Raw genomic sequence first — 14,656 nt, 5'->3', positions numbered from 1 at the left:
AACGTTATATCCACCTTGCCTAGTGATCATGTTGTGCAAAGATTTGGAATTCGGGTTAAAACATAAAAATGCTATGATGGGTTTATGTCAACTGATTCCTGACAATAATAGCATGCATTGGTCCCTGAAGTATATTGAGAGAGATGTTGTCTTCTTTGATGGAATGTTATAGAAGCTGTGCCTGAAGGATAGAATTGATATAAAAACCTATGAAGGTATTTTCCGGGTTCTCTATGCAATACATACAAGATCGCTTTAAACATTATAATGGTAAAATATTCTATAAAAGCAAGACTTTCAATATTGTGATTGTAAAGGAGAAATGTAAACTTTATAAGGAGATAAAAATGTGAAGAGCAGTATAAACGATGAGTTTGTGAGGGGGAGCAAAATAACTCGCTTAAAAACTTGATATAAACATTTTGTCCGACAACATGCTTCTGAACATTCCAAGAAATGGGTGTAAATATGTTATATGTTAAAATATACTGATGGTTGGAAGTTTTGGAGTATGTTTAGCTCCTTCAATATAGGACATGGTGCGAAGAAAGAGATAAGTGGTATAAGAGAGATTGACTGGATAAAGCATATGGAGGAAATATACCACAGTGACTGGTTCGATGGAATTTCCAATTTAATATTTAAAAGTAATCCTGATTATTGGGTTAAGATATTAACACAATTGTTTTATAAAATGAGGTGTACAGGTTTCTTGCTGACTAGTTGGAAGGTCACAGTATTGACCCCTGTATATAAGAAGGGTGCGAGGGATAACCCTCACAATTATAGATTGCTGGCTATGACTAATGCCTGCTCTAAAATATTTGCACAAATACTAAAGGAAGTGAATATATGGATACAAAAATATATATTTTATCTAAATAACAATCAGGTTTTCACCAAGGCATGAGCACTTTACATAATGCATGGACACTAATGTATCTTATAAGGGAGAATTTGAAAAAGGATGGCTCTTTAATTATTTCTTTTATCGATTTTAAGGGAGCTTTTGATACAGTTGATAGACAATTATTGTGGTCTAAGTTACAGGCATGGAAGTTAAATCTGATAATACTCCATATTATTCATAAATTTTATACAGATACTGTTGCTCAAATACGTTTGAATCAAGGAGGGGACATTGAGTGACTCAATTGAGATGAATGTGGGATTAAAACAGGGCTGTTCATTAGCACCAACTCTTTATAACCTGTATGTATTTTATATGGGATTATCAATTTGTAATTGCAGGAATTTTTCCCCAAAGATTGGTAATGAACATCTTGAATGGCTTGCTTATGCTGATGATACATTGTTGGTGGATAAAACCCTGATTGGGCTACAACATAGTATGGATAAGTTGATGAAATAGTCTAGAAATAATAATCATTCATCAGAAAACTAAGACTGTGGTGATTGGTCCTAGAAAGAAAATGACCAGTATGTTTCTGTGGTCATTAGATAAGTGTAGGATTGATATTGTGCATTCCTATATATATTTAGGAATATTTGTATCTGATACTATGAATGTAACACTCTTAGAAGGATATATACAGTTAAAAATTGAAAAACGTTTTATGGCAGTATTACATTTTGTCCGAGCCAAAATCGGGTATTCCCTACAAGGATTGATTAAATTATACAGATCTCGTTTAATCCCCTTTCTGACCTATTTATTTAAAAATGTGTTTATTGGCATTTTTCTAATATACAGTACTACAGTTGCAATAAATCACAGTGACCAGTGAAGTGATAGAATCATGTCGTAATTGTTTGTGCAGCGGGTCAGAAGAGCCAATAGAACTTGTTAAACTGAACAACAAACACACGTTTCATACAAATTCAGACTTGTCTACCAGTTTGGTGTGCAGTGGCCTATTAGTCCAGGGGCAGCAATTGATTGGCGATGTTGGTTTGCGGGTGGCATACCATCTAGTTATGTATTCCGGGACTGCAAGACTGGAGCGTCTTTACTGTGTGCTTCTGTAGTCCAAACATTCTGGGCCTTCATGGCGGTTAGTCATCTGATGGGTGGAACATAGCATCAACCAAAGATTTCCAGACTTCAAAGGTGATGACAAGATTGTCATCTTGTGTAGGTGCGGATTTTGCCCAGGCACTTGACTCCGCTTCGCACCAGGTTTCAAGGTTGTGGAGCCAGTGTGTATAGTGCGGCCCCTTCAGTGATTTCCAGGACATTGCGATCCTTCGTTTCGCGACTATGCATGGATAGGTTCATGAATTTAGTGACATGCTTATGTTGATGATGTCTAGAGTTTGTCCCCAATGAACATTCCTGTGGGCTCCAGGAGTATCTGACAACCCCTGCCATCCTGAAGACGCGTTTGATTTGGCACCAGAAAGCTTGCACCTTGACATACCCACAAAACATGTGTATGAGGTCTGCTTCTTCTTGGTGGCTTAGAGGGCATTGGGGCTGTGCCTCCTTGTTCAATTTAGCTATCCTGTTGGGGGTCATGTATGTTCAGTGAAGCACATTCATTTGGAGTAACTTGAACCTGGCATTTCGGGACACCTCTTTAGGGAACTTAAGTGCTCATTCCCATTTTGGTCAGTGATAACAGAACCTATGTCCGTTTCCCATCTTACTTACAGTTTTGGGTCCCTAATGCTGACCCTTTCCAGTAGGAAACTATGTAGTCTGGTCACGGGTCTCCAGCCATCTTCTAGTGCATATATCAAGGCTAGTAGCCCCGTGTTACGCTCACCTGGTCTCTGCAGAGGCGTTGGGGCATGGTTGCAGCCCTCCAAGTGATTAGTTAGCCCTTATCTGGTTTCTCCCTCTGCGCTTGTACAGTTACTGTGGTGGTGCTGCTCCAGACTGCTCCTATGTAAACATAAGGGAGGAATAAGTATGCCAATCTGTAATCCGAGTTCCCTTACAGACCCCTTCCACCCAAGGTGTGGTTCCTGCAGGTTGCGCTGCCCCTAGAAGGCTCACCTGCTGATTTTGATTGATGAGCTCTCTGTCCTGTTACTTCTGGCAGGGGCGCTTGTCTGACTGGGACCGAGTTCCTTCACTGGTCCCTGCGTGTGGTAGTCCAGTCCAGCTGCGACTAATCCACTTCTCCCCAGGTGAGTGTTTTTCTTTGTATAGTGTGATATGCTTTCAGACTGCTTTTGCTGTGTTTGTTTCCTCCATTCCGGTATTGTTGTCTGCTCTTTCTTTAATGTCTTTCTTTTGCCCTCTCCCTGTGTAGATGATGTTGCGGCTTGGCAGCAGCTGCAGAGCTGAAGATGGCAGCCGGTGTGAGCAGAGAGCGAGCCCACGATGGCCTGGCAACAGGTGAGTGGTCTCTGAGGATGCGCGCGCAGTTCCAGTGTGGCGCGACCCCCCAGGATGCTGGGTTTTAACTGTCTAACCTTGTCTTTCAGCTTCTTTACAGGACTCGAGTCCGTGGATGATGGGCGCAGCGTTGGATGAGGAGCGTTTCGCCGGAATCGAGGTTTCTGGTTTTCCTGAAGGTGAGTATGCTGATGCGATGAGATGGTGAACACTGGCTTCCAGAAGGTGAGTATGCAAATGCGATGAGACGGTGAATGCTGGCTTCCAGAAGGTGAGTATGCAGATGCGATGAGAAGGTGAGTAAACTGGTCCAAGGTGCGGTGAGCATCACGTTGCATAAAGATGCAAAGTAACACGAAGCGCTGGAACAGCTAATATAGCTGTGCTCCTGAGGCCACGCCCACAATTTCTGTTCTGCTTGCCACACCCTGCCCCTCCTGGAATCCGCACGTGCAGCCTGGGTCTGGAGAACCACACCCAATGGCATGCTCATGGAAAGTGTTTCGGAATAAAAGCACGTGGACAAGTTATTGAGACTGAAGCACTCCTGTACCAAAATAAAGTGTTCCTGCTATCTCTTTACATGAGCCTATCGCCAAAGGCGCCAGGACTGAGTACAGCCAGGCCCTCTGTGTACATCAGTCCCATATCCCATTCCCCCACATCACTTGATGGCATGGTGTATGTGCTCTTGGGCCAGTGCTCATGACAGCCTGTCTCTTCCGGTTCAGCAGGCCATCCTCCCCATTTGCATCTTTCTCATGTATTGCAGAAATTGTCCTTTGGGCAGGCCCGACTGTTGTGATAAATTGTCTATGTCCTTGAATGGGCTGTTGTCATGCATGTCCCCCCATGTGTAAACACCCCACTCTTCCCAACACCTAGCAGCAACCAGGTCTGCCCTGCTTTTGCACACATTGGTAATTATCAGTACGTTAGGCGAATATGGGTTACGTAATTCGAGTAATTTCTTTGTCCTACACCAGATCAGCTTACCTAGTCTCACCAGCAATGGGGATGTGTTCGCACAGCTCGCCGGGAGTCATAGGATTTCGTTGAGCCTGGCTGCGGCCACCAGTTGTAATAGTCTCGATTCTGATGTGGGAGGATCCACCAGCCATTTTGTGGCAAAGCTTAGTTGGGCAGCCAGATACTAAAGTTTGAGATAGGGTAACTGTACCCCTCTGCCATTGTAAGGTAATTGCAGTACATTGAGAGCTATCTTGTGGTAACTTCTGTCCCACAATGTCTCTGATCCCCAAGTCGCCCCTATATAATGATGAATATTTGTAAAGTTGTAGAGGAATCTTGGGAGTACAATCATTTTTAAAATGGCATTCCTGCCCATAGTTGAAAGTGGCAGTCTGGGCCAGAAGGAAATTGATTTCTCAAGGCCTCCCATCACTCGGAGTGTTTTGCAGTTTTGTGTTTCCATAGGTGTGTGCGCAATCTGGATGCCTAGATATCTAAACGATTTTGTTTCCCAGGGGACTCCCAAGTCGGGGAAAGTGTTCTCGTTCACCACTCGGAGACCAGCCAGGGGGAAGAGGCAGGATTCCTGTCTATTTAACGAAATCCCTGATAGTTCTGCAAATCTGTCCAGTACCTCCAGAATTATGGGGAGATTATGTCAGGGATCACAAAGATAGAGTAGGGCGTTGGCTGCGTAGAGTGATATTAAGCGTTAGGAGTTACCTATCCGAATGCCCGTCGCCAGGTATTCCTGTCGTAGGAACACCGCAATGGGTTTCATGGGAAGTACATACAACATGGGTGAAAGCGGGCAGCCCTGACACCCTGCTGTATGTTCCATACTCCAGATATTTGTTTACCTGATTTCAGTTGTGCCACTGGGGAAGTGTAAAGGAGTTTAACCCAGTGAATAAACTGCCGACCTAACCCAAAGTTCTGCAACAATGTGAGCAGCCACTTCCAATAGACCGAGTCAAAGGCCTTGGTGGCATCTTAGCATGCCACCACATATTGTTCCTTGCAAGTGTGTGTTTGGTCTATAATATACTGGAGTCTTTGGTGGTTCAGGGCAGTGCAGCGCCTAGGTATGAACCCTGTCTGATCTGCATGCACCAATTTTGTGATAACTCTAAGACAACGTTTTGCTAGTACTGTTGTATCTTTATGTCGCAGTTTAGCATGGCCAGAGGCCTCTATGAGTCGCATCTGTCGATTGGTTTCCTGGGTTTGGGGATGGGTATCAGTAGGGTTTCCCTCATGCCCGCTGGTAGTGTGCCAGTGTCGTAAGCCTCTGCAAATACTTTCTGGACCACTAGGGTCACAGTGGTAGTGTACACATTGTAGAATTCTGAGGGAAGTCCATCTGTGCCTGGGGTTTTTACAGGTAGGTAAGGAGGCTATGGCTTCATTTAGCTCTTCAACATTAATGGGCAGATCCAAGGAATCTCGTTGGTTGCCAGAGTCTTGGAAGATGTATCTGGGAGAACACCTCATCCAGATCTTTTCGGGGGACCGGATTATAGTGTTTGTATAATTGTGTATAGAAAGAGGTAAAGGTCTCGTTAATCATTAGTTGGGATCTCCATGGGGCCCTGCACTCGTCATAGAGCATCGTGGTTTGGGGTGTTCCCGTATACAGAGTCGTGCCAGTATTTTCCCCGGCCTGTCCCTTTCCGCTTGTGCTTGGGTTATCTGGGCAGTCTTGTCAAATTTGGACAGTCTTTCCCAGGCATTGCGGCACCTGGATCGTGCCTTTGTCAATTTCCCTTCCTGCGACTGCTGGCTTGGGTGTTGAGATTCTAGCATTTTTATTTCTTCCTTTGTGGACTCTAGGACCTCCCGCAGTTTCTGGTGAATGCCCCATCCCTGGCTATGGCCTCACCTCTTATCACCACTTTCATGGTTTCCCAAATGGAGCCCCAACTGCTCACACTTCTGACATTATGTTCAAGGGAATTAAGTAGCGAGTCTGATAGTGTCTTCCCTAAGGCTTCTCAGCTGGGACCCCATTGGGAGATGCCACCTCAGGATAGGAGGTCTAGGATATGTCATGCAGCACTCAATTACCATCGGGGAGTGATCCGACATTGTGCAGCCTAAATATTGTGCGCTGCCTAGTTATGCAAGGTGTACTGATCCTGTAAAGAAGTAATCAATTTGTGTGTGCAGTTTGTGGGGGGGGATGAATAATAGGAGTAACCTCTATTGCCAGGGTGTATTTCCCTCCATACGTCTACCAGGTCATCGTCTGTTAGCATCTCATTCAAGGCTATAGAGGCCGGGGAGAGACCAGCATTTGGTGGAGTCGATCTGTCCACCGTATGGTTTCTTACACAGTTAAAATCCCCGCCCCATAGGATGAAGACCTCACTTCTGGCTGCTACAAGTTTGCTTTAGAGTGTGTGCACTGGAATTCTGTGGTTTGGGAAGTATGAGTTGACTATACAAATGCCCCTATGTTCAAGGTATCCCTTGACAATTAGATATATACCCTCTTTATCCCTGACTACTTCCGTAAACTGGAAGGGCAGTGTGCTGTCATACCAGGTGAGCACTCCTCTGGCAAATTTAGAATAGGTGAACCCATATCCCATTCCACCCCAGTGGGCTAGCAGCGCCTCCTGTTCCTTGGGGAGTAGGTGTGTCTCCTGGAGTAGTACTATGAAAATCTTTTTTTGCATTGTATATAGGATTTCACCCTGTTCCCCGGAGGTAGGAGCCCATGCCCCGTACGTTCCAGGACATTATTTTTAAATTGATCATCATTGCATTAAGGGTCGGCTGGCCCTCTCATGGCCTAAGTGTCTTGTCTCATGATACAGTTCAGGGATTCAGGGATTCTGTTAGCCTCTTGCTGGTATTTTATGAAGTTCGCCCAGGTTTCGATGTAAGCCTGGATATTGCAAACACCCCAAATCAGGGCCCCCAGTGCCCGACTCATTTGCCAGCTGTGTCACCTTAAGAGTTGTGTTGTATGGATTTTGTAGCAAGGGAACGATAAACTGAACAATGATAAATTAACTGGAACTTGATGCCCAACACCACCGGGTTGTTCAGGCGCACCTGTATCCTCAAGGCCTGGTTTGGCCATTGTGTACTAGGCAGTGCTCCAGATAAGATTTGAGGTGGGAGTATTTGACTCTGTATTTTTAAACTTTGAGAGTAAATGTGATTTCAAGAAAGTAAAAATGACTTTTCTCCTTTGCAAGAGAGTAAAATGTACGTGACATCCAGCCGACGTGTGCAAAAACCATAAGGGAAATCATTACCATGCGGCAGCTTTATGCATTGTGACAGAACACACCTTTCATTATTTCAGTAAGGTCTGGCCATTTGATCTCTCCTGTATATATTTAAATGTTGAAAACACAAAAACCTAGCCAATTACATAGTAAAACCAACTTGTATTGTGTGTTTTGAGGTTCGATAGCAGAATCGTCATTTGATGTTTAATGGAAGTCCTAATTTCCTGGAGCTATTAGTACCTAATGGTATGCTAATGTTATGATACAACATTGCAGAGAGGCAAGGAGTCCATGCTAAATTCTATACCTAATCTCATGGTAAAAAGGTTCTTTATATAGCGCTTTTGTCAAAGCGCTGTACATAGAACATGTTTATCACAATTATCACCAAACCGAAGTTGGTACTTCTTTATTGACATTGATAGGATGAAAGGCTAAATTGGACTTGCCGGGATTCGAATCTGCAGACTACAGATCACGCACAGATTGCAGCAATGAGCGCTCAACTTGCTGAGCTATCTTATTGGCTAACATCATTCAGAGGTCAGTAAACTGAGTATTGACTGATGTATAATAACCATAGTGCCTAGAGGTTGGAAGAACCATGTATGAAGCACTACATAATGGTAAATACATATCTGGATTATCACACAGACAGGTTTTGCTGAGTTTCTTTTCTGTTACACCTTTTCAATATCGTTGGTCTTTATGGCATCGTTGGTCTCGTACAAGAGTGTAGAAATCAAGACCCGGACCAGGTTTGGTTTGCTGAAATTATACTTTATTCTTGTGATTTTAAACTAAAGAAAGTATAGTCCACAAACTCCTTGAGAGTTACTTCACTCTTAGGCAGCCTTCCAGGGACGTGACTTAAACCCTCCTAAGTCTCCTTGGTGTCCGGATAGGCCCACCAGTTGTTCCTTCTCTCCTCGTCCTCTTCGTATGACTAGGAAAATCAACAACAAACGCTGGATTAGTTCCCGGGCTTTTATGTGATGTGAGTGACTTGCTTCCCCCCCAATGGAAACCTCCCCTGTCAATCTGGCTTCCCATTGGCTGGTATTGCCATGTCCCGCCTCCTTTAAAGGCTGCCGTTGCTTCCCAAAGTGCCTGATTCCGCTGCCTGCCAGGAGAGGCCTGCTCCCAGGCAACTCCATCCCGTGAGTCCCTCCCCCCTTTGGAAGTCTCTCCCTCCCGCCATGTGGGTTCGTGCCCGCGGCCGCTCCAGAGCGGACCGCCCCGCCGAGCAAGCCGTCTCTCCCTCCTCTCCCTTCCTGGCGGTGAGAGACGCTCGGCGGGCCGTGTGGGCTGGCTCTCTGCGACCACCTGGGCTCCCCGCGGGCTCGCCGTCACCAACCCGGTTCCCGGGCTGCAAGCCCCGGCGTCACCCCTGGCGGGTTCAGGTAAGGCTGGGTGGGAGGGGGCCGTGCTTTCCGTCTCGCGGCCCGTTGCCGCGATCCTGTAGAGTCCCGGGGAGGACGGGTGGGATGGGGCTGCGATTTCCGCATCGTGGCCGGCTACTGCCGTGACCCCGCGGAGTCCCGCTACCCCTCCCGGCACCCCCTCCACTCCGGGTCCCACCTCACATCTCCCCATCACAAACCCTGGCCGATTGGGCAAGGGAGCATTCCGGGACAGATAGTCAGCCACCAGCTGGAAACCTGCAGGTCTGTGTAAGGTAAGGAAATCGAATGGTTGTAGAGACAGGAACCATCTAAGGACCCGCTGGTTGGTATCCTTATGTCTTGCGAGCCACTGTAAGGGGGCATGGTCGGTATATAACGTAAAGCAGCGACCCAAGAGATAATACCTGAGGGTCTCCACCGCCCACTTGATGGCCAAACACTCCTTCTCAATAGTGGAATAGGCCTCCTCGTGAGGTACGAGCTTCCTGCCCACGAAACAGACGGGTTGAAGTTCCCCCTCTTGTTCCTGCGAAAGTACTGCACCCAGTCCCTGATTCGATGCGTCCGTCTGAAGAAAAAATTGGCTATGGAAGTCGGGGCACCGAAGTACTGGATTTGAGGTGATCCTCTGCTTCAGGATATCGATAGCTTCCAAAGCAGCGGTGTTCTTGGTCAAATCGGGAGACCCTTTGTTCCTCAAAGCATCAGTTAGTGGAGCTGCCACCGAGGAGAAATCTGGGATAAATCTACGGTAGTAGCCTATGAAACCCAAAAAGGCACGGATCTGTTTCTTCGTGGATGGAGTAGGAATCTCGTGAATGGCCTTGATTTTCGAGAATTGTGGTCGTATCATGCCTCCGCCTACCAAGTGTCCCAGATATTTCGTCTCGTGTGCCCCTATCACTGTTTTCTTCAGATTAATGTGTAGGCCTGCCTTAAACAACTCAGACACCACCTGTTCCAAGTGGTGTACATGGTCTGTCCATGTCGTGCTATACACGACGATGTCGTCTAAGTAAGCCGCAGCATAATTCTCATGGGGACGTAGTATGACATCCATCAGTCTCTGGAAGGTGGCTGGTGCACCGTGTAGCCCGAATGGCAAAACCTTGAATTGATATAGACCTTGGAGAGTTGTAAAGGCAGTCTTTTCCCGGTCCGTGGATTTCAAAGGGATCTGCCAGTAACCCTTAGTTAGGTCAAGCGTACTTAGGAAGTTGGCGGATCCTAACCTTTCCAACAGCTCGTCCATTCGTGGCATAGGATATGCTTCGTAATTGGAAATCGTATTTAATTGTCGGTAATCCATACAAAACCTAATTGTACCATCGGGCTTTGGTACCAACACTATCGGGGATGACCATGGGCTGGTTGATGGTTCGATTATATCCATGCGGAGCATCTCTTCTACTTCGTTTTGGATAACCAGCCTTCGTGCTTCTGGAATACGATAGGGCCTTAGCCTAACAATCTGCCCGGGATCGGTTTTGATCTCATGTTCGATTAAATCGGTCCTCCCTGGTAAGGCCGAGAACGCTTCTCCAAAGGGTGACAGTCTGGTCAAAAGTTCTGACTTCATGGAAGGAGTCAAGATGGTTCCCCATTGCACGTCTTCTAGCTTGCCCTGTTCACGATTCACATTTTGTTCTGAGATATCCTCACCGGTATCCATTGTGGCTACCAATACAGGCGCGGTCGATGCCTTTAGCAGGTTCACATGGTATACCTTGTCTGGTGTGGCTCGATCGGGTTGGTGGATCCGATACGTCACAGGGCTGAGTACCTCCTTAACTTCATAAGGACCTCTCCATCTGGCCAATAGCTTGTTAGTACTGGTGGGTAGTAGGATTAGTACTTGGTCTCCTATTCGGAAGGTTCTCATCCGACTTCCTTTGTTATAGTTTTTCTCCTGGTTTGTCTGTGCGTGTCCCAGATTTGTCTCGGCCATCGAGCGGAGTGCTGTCAGATGTTCCTTCAACTCTTCGGTGTACTCTGTTAAAGAGATCTCATCCGAAGTCTCCCATTCTTCTTTTACAAGATCCAGGATGGTTCGGGGTTGTCTTCCGAAAAGGAGCTCAAATGGAGAAAAACCGGTAGACGACTGTGGGGTGTCGCGTAATACCATCAAGACCAAGGGCAATATGCGGTCCCAGTTCTTCCCATCTGACCCGGTCACTCTCCGTATCATTTTCTTGATCGTCTTGTTGTATCTTTCGACAAGGCCATCAGTCTGGGGATGGTATACCGAGGTGCGTAACTGATGTATCTGCAGTCTTTCGCATACCTGCCGAAGTAAGGTGGACATAAAATTGGTCCCTTGGTCGGTGATAACTTCCGAGGGTAACCCCACTCTTGCGAAGAAGGGAATGAGCTGATCGCATAGTTGTCGGGCTGATGTTCCCTTTAAGGGAAATGCCTCTTTTAAACTGCGTAGCATAGTCAACAATGACTAGTAGATACTTGTATCCACGGGATGCGGGTTCTATTGGTCCAACGATGTCCATGCCTATCCGCTGAAAAGGAACGTTAATAAGGGGCATCTTCTGCAAAGGGGCTTTTGCTGGTAAGACGCCACTTGTTAGCTGGCAAGTGGGGCACGCTTTACAGAACTGGGCTACTTCACCGTATATGCCTGGCCAGTAGAACCGTCTCAGGATGTTCTGCTGCGTTTTCAGGGAGGCCATATGTCCGCCACAGGGGTGGTTGTGTGCCAGTTGCATTATGACCATTCTATAGGGTTTTGGTAATACCAATTGTTCCTTTACAGTCCCATCGTCTGCCTTATATTTTCGATACAATAGTCCGTGACGGATCAGAAAGCCATGTCCTTTTGTTACGTCTGGATCTTTCTCATTGGCCGCTCTCTCACGGGCTACCCGAAGGGTGGGATCACTTAGGGTTTCCCCCCTCAGGGAGTCCTCATGATCCTCGGGTTGCCAGTTAATGGGTCGGGTCATGTAACTGGCTTGGCACCACTCTAGTCTATTCCGTCTTTTATGTCCGGGAGGGTTTCTAGAGTCACCTATGTTCGTGGTTCTGTTACTCTTCGCTCTTTCTTCATCTAGTGCTTTACCAAAGTGGGGCAGGTCTGTTCCCAGGACCACTGGGGTGGGTAGGGTAGGAAGGACGGCAGCCTTTAATTGAGTGGTTTCATGATTCACCTATGTTTTAATGTCCCCATCTATACACTTTATCGGTATAGAAATGTTAGGTAAATTAGGGGTATTACTCACGGTGGGAGATATGGCTGTTTGTCGACTTCCGCTATCCAGCAGCACCCGGGTCGGTCGTCCATCCACCCTTATATCCACGATATATGGACAAGGGCTGCGTACTTCCGGATGTGGCTTCATATAGCCAATTTCCATTGGCTCTGTGGTCTTCCTTCTGGGGCAAAATCGGGCAATGCGACCCCATTCCCCACACTCAAAGCACTGGGGTTGTCGAACTCCCGGGATTACGGGTGACTGTTTCTCCTCGTATCCAGTCTTCCTTTCTTCTGGCTTCCTGAAAACCTCCTCCGGTTGCCTCCATCTGGTGTGTGCCATTTTTGGGCCTTTTTGTACCTGATGTTCAATGCTTGGCAATGTCATCCTTCCTGGTATACTTGTTGAGGGGAAGCGACTATACCTGGCCTTTTGGTAAGCCAACGCAATGTCCACGGCTTCCGCCAACGTAGGCCTGTGGTGTTGCCTAACCCATCTCTGCATTGGGCCCGGCAAGGCTTCTATGAACTGTTCCAGGATTATCTTATCCAGGAGGGGTTGGTTGGCTGGTGTGGGGGACTGCATCCACTTCTCCGTCAGATCTTTAATGCGGTAATATAACTGCCTGGGACTCTCTCCGTTTCTTAACTTGGTGTCCCTTAGCTGAAGGCGATAGGCCTCCTCATCCAGGCCTAGACGGTCCAGTACGGCTGCTTTAATTTCCCCATATGGAGTGTTACCATTGGGGTTCACAGCCTGATATACATCCTGCATTACCCCAGATAACAAGGGAGCAACATACTGTCCCCAGCGCTCAGGCGCTGGGGACAGTATGGCCATTGCGCTCAGGCCATTGCGCATTTCTTGCAATCCTCTCAAAACTTGTGAAGAAAAAGGCTGGATCCTCTCCCTCCTTATACTTCTGGAGCAGGGTGGACGGCACCATGGGTTGGTTCCTCGTGCTGGCCACTGCATCTGTGAGCCTGATAATGTTCTCATGTTGTTTGTCCTGGGCCGTGGTCTGTAGGGTGCCCTGTAATTGGATGGCTTGCTGGAACGCCTGGCGGTCAGCCACTGCCTGTTGCGTTTGCAGCTGTATTAATTGCTGCAACTGCTGTTGGCCATCCGTCAGGGTTTTAATTAGGCTCTCCATCGCGTTGTCGCAAATCCCCCCTTCGTCGCCAATGTAGAAATCAAGACCCGGACCATGTTTGGGTTGCTGAAATTATACTTTATTCTTGTGATTTTAAACTAAAGAAAGTATAGTCCATGAACTCCTTGAGAGTTACTTCACTCTTAGGCAGCCTTCCAGGGACGTGACTTAAACCCTCCTAAGTCTCCTTGGTGTCCGGATAGGCCCACCAGTTGTTCCTTCTCTCCTCGTCCTCTTCGTATGACTAGGAAAATCAACAACAAACGCTGGATTAGTTCCCGGGCTTTTATGTGAGGTGCGTGACTTGCTTCCCCCCCAATGGAAACCTCCCCTGTCAATCTGGCTTCCCATTGGCTGGTATTGCCATGTCCCGCCTCCTTTAAAGGCTGCCGTTGCTTCCCAAAGTGCCTGATTCCGCTGCCTGCCAGGAGAGGCCCGCTCCCAGGCAACTCCATCCCGTGAGTCCCTCCCCCCTTTGGAAGTCTCTCCCTCCCGCCATGTGGGTTCGTGCCCGCGGCCGCTCCAGAGCGGACCGGCCCGCCGAGCAAGCCGTCTCTCCCTCCTCTCCCTTCCTGGCGGTGAGAGACGCTCGGCGGGCCGTGTGGGCCGGCTCTCTGCGACCAACCGGGCTCCCCGCGGGCTCGCCGTCACCAACCCGGTTCCTGGGCTGCAAGCCCCGGCATCACCCCTGGCGGGTTCAGGTAAGGCTGGGTGGGAGGGGGCCGCGCTTTCCGTCTCGCGGCCCGTTGCCGCGATCCTGTAGAGTCCCGGGGAGGACGGGTGGGATGGGGCTGCGCTTTCCGCATCGTGGCCGGCGGCTGCCGTGACCCCGCGGAGTCCCGCTACCCCTCCCGGCACCCCCTCCACTCCGGGTCCCACCTCACATCGACAAAAAACCGACCGTTGCCAGCCGATAGCCCTCTGCTGCACTCCTAACGGGAACTAGTCCCAAGTGGTAATTCCACCTTGTAGATACCAAAAACTCCCACCTGGGGGTATTAGTTCTGCAAGGGTTGATATCAAACAGTATTAAGAGTAATGAAATTAGTCAGTCCAATATTCAAATAGCAAATTAAGTATATAGGGCACTGTTACTCAGTGCATCCACAGACAAGAGAAGGTCAAGCTGGGGACAAACAGACGTAAAACAGACCCAATTATATCAAACAGTACTCAAATTTAATTCGTGCCACACTGTTACATTAGAGTGTGTGGAATACTGAATCAACTCGTAGGTTAATTTATACAAGTCAGATAACAACTCGAAAACAAAGGACAAAGTTCCTTTTGAGCTGAGAGAATACTCAAACAAACCGTGAATGGTAAAGAAAACATATGTAGGGTACAATTAATCTCAAGAAATCTCA

Source organism: Ambystoma mexicanum, chromosome 7p (assembly GCF_040938575.1).
Source record: "Ambystoma mexicanum isolate Mex_15411 chromosome 7p, UKY_AmexF1_1, whole genome shotgun sequence".
Classification (NCBI taxonomy): Eukaryota; Metazoa; Chordata; class Amphibia; order Caudata; family Ambystomatidae; genus Ambystoma; species Ambystoma mexicanum.
This window is presented reverse-complemented; position numbering follows the sequence as displayed.